This window comes from Pteropus vampyrus, unplaced genomic scaffold (genome assembly GCF_000151845.1).
Source record: "Pteropus vampyrus isolate Shadow unplaced genomic scaffold, Pvam_2.0 Scaffold58, whole genome shotgun sequence".
NCBI lineage: Eukaryota > Metazoa > Chordata > Mammalia > Chiroptera > Pteropodidae > Pteropus > Pteropus vampyrus.
Window position 1 is genome coordinate 1,078,989 of NW_011888839.1, and position 2,400 is coordinate 1,081,388.

The window sequence follows — 2,400 nt, forward strand, 5'->3', positions numbered from 1 at the left end:
ACAAACACATTCTATCATCTATCAGAGCACTGATGATGTCAGAGTCCTGTGCAGTCTCTGGAAAACTCCAACTGTCCACTAGTGAGAGATTTTTTAAAAAATATACCTTCCCATAAAACACACTAGTAAGAGATTAAGAGTGAAAAGAACAAGTAACATTTTGGTATTCTCAGGAAAACGGTTTTGACTTCATGACCTCTCACTCCAGGGGTCTTTGGACCATACTTTGAAAATTCCTGTTATAGATAATGAAACAGATACTTGGTAGATGATGCAAAACCAAGCACACAGCCAGAATTCTTAACACCTGGGTTGGGCCAGTGTCCCAGTTAAATGCCATAGCCTGGTATCTTCCCTCCTCCTCACTGATGACAAAAGACAAAGGGCACTCTCGGCTCCCTCCTGTCACCTATCTCCTCCTTTGGCTGGGTGCTTGTTTGTGACTATGAACAACAGCCGAGGAATGTGGCTTCACCCAGGTTTCCTGGCCTTGCAGGTAAGCATGTGACCACCTGTCCTGGCAGCCCCTCCCCAGTCTCCTCCTCAGGTGATACTGACAGGATTTGTGAGAGCTGGCTTTAGAGAGCAGGTTATTTGGAAATGAGATTTGGGGCCTGAGACTTTTGAGAGGTTCCATTCAATACGCTGGACCGTAGTAACAGAGCTGAGGAAAAGCATTTTGCTTCATTAACGGAAGGGCTCAGCCACTGCTGTCACAAGGGTGTATAGACAGTGGGGTCAGTAGGCTCTTTCTGCCTCTTGTCTCCTACCTTCAACACTGCAGTTTCTGCTCAGAGACCTGACTGAGAAAATGTTAAATTCACTGATCTTCAGGGTCACCGAGACCATGTCTTAATCTATAGTTTGCTGTGTGACCTTAGCAGACCACTGACTCTCTCTGTGACCTTTAATTAGTTCATGTATAAAAAGGTTTGGACTAAGAGTTTTTCTTCTTAAACCAAAACAAAAAATTTCCCAAGTTAATTCCACACTCCATATTAAATTCCAAATCTAATATGAGTGGTGAGACTAGGTCTAATTCATTTGTATAGAATTACCTGTAAAAAAAAAAAAATCAAGAATTCACTGTTGACTAGTAGCATGTTGATTGTTTTTCTTGGTATAATTGTTTTCTGACAAACTTGTGCAGAGGGATGGCACAATCCTTCACTTTATGTTTGGTTTTTACAGTACGTACATAAGCAAGGTCATTTTTTTTTTTTATTGTAAAAATATTCCAGGGCTTTATCAGTTTTCCCAAGAGCTTCAGCTCAATCCTTTGATATTCAAATGATCTCTTTTGAAGCACCTATCTTGTCATCACCCACAGATTTTCTCTTCTTCGTTTGTTAGCTGGTGTAGCTTTCCCAGATTCTCATTTGTTAATGGCTTCATGTGTCTGATTTGATCAGTTTGTGAATAACGCTTTCACTCACTTCACGAAAAGTTTATATTTCCCAACATTTGCCATTTCTTTGCATTTTTATATGTACACTATGCAAAAACAGTTGAAAAAGAGCATAACGTTTTCATCTCATGGGAACTGCCTAAAAAGAGGAGCAAAGGCTGAGCAAGTATGAAATAGAAAAGTGGTCTGCTCTTTTAGTGAATATTTTTGTGTAATGATGACTTTTCTTCCTTTCTGCAACCTCATAACTGAAACTTAGATAGTGAATATTCACATAACAAGGACCATGGAAAGCATTCAGCAAAATACTTACACAAGGAAAAGCAAATAGGTTTCACCCAGTGTCTGATTGCTAGTAGTCGACTGAAACATTGTGTTAAGAAGGATCCCGAGGCCTTACTAGGGAAGAGTGCTATGATTGATTAATGATTTCTGATGAGGTATGGGAGGGGTTGAGTGACAGTCTGTGTGCTGACATAGCCCATACTAGAAACTCAGCAATTGCCAATTTTCCTCTCCTACAAGGTGGCCGTGTTAGAAGGGATATAAAAATGGAAAATTATAACCATTACTCAGAAGTAGTTCACAGTCTGAGAAAAGATAGAAAGAAACCAGAGTTGGTTGAATATTTATTCTGGTGGCACCTGCTTGGCCAGCCAGCTGGTAAAAAAGAAGCCTAGTGGTTACTGGGAACATACGTGACATTTTTGTTGTGACGATTTTTGCTTCTCTCTGCTCTCTTGCAATCGTGGAATGTAAAACAAGGAAGTGAGATAAGGCAGAAATGTTACCTCTCGTTATAGCTCAGGCTCTGGAGTCAGAAAGAGTTGGATTTAATTCCAGCTGCAATATTTACTGAAAAGTTGTGGAAAAGTAACTAAATCTGTCTAGACCTAAATTTCCTCATCTGAAAAATAGGAATAATAATAGTAGGTGCCACACTAGATGGTCATGATGACTGTATTTGTGCCTTCAGCAACTTCCCCCTTCTA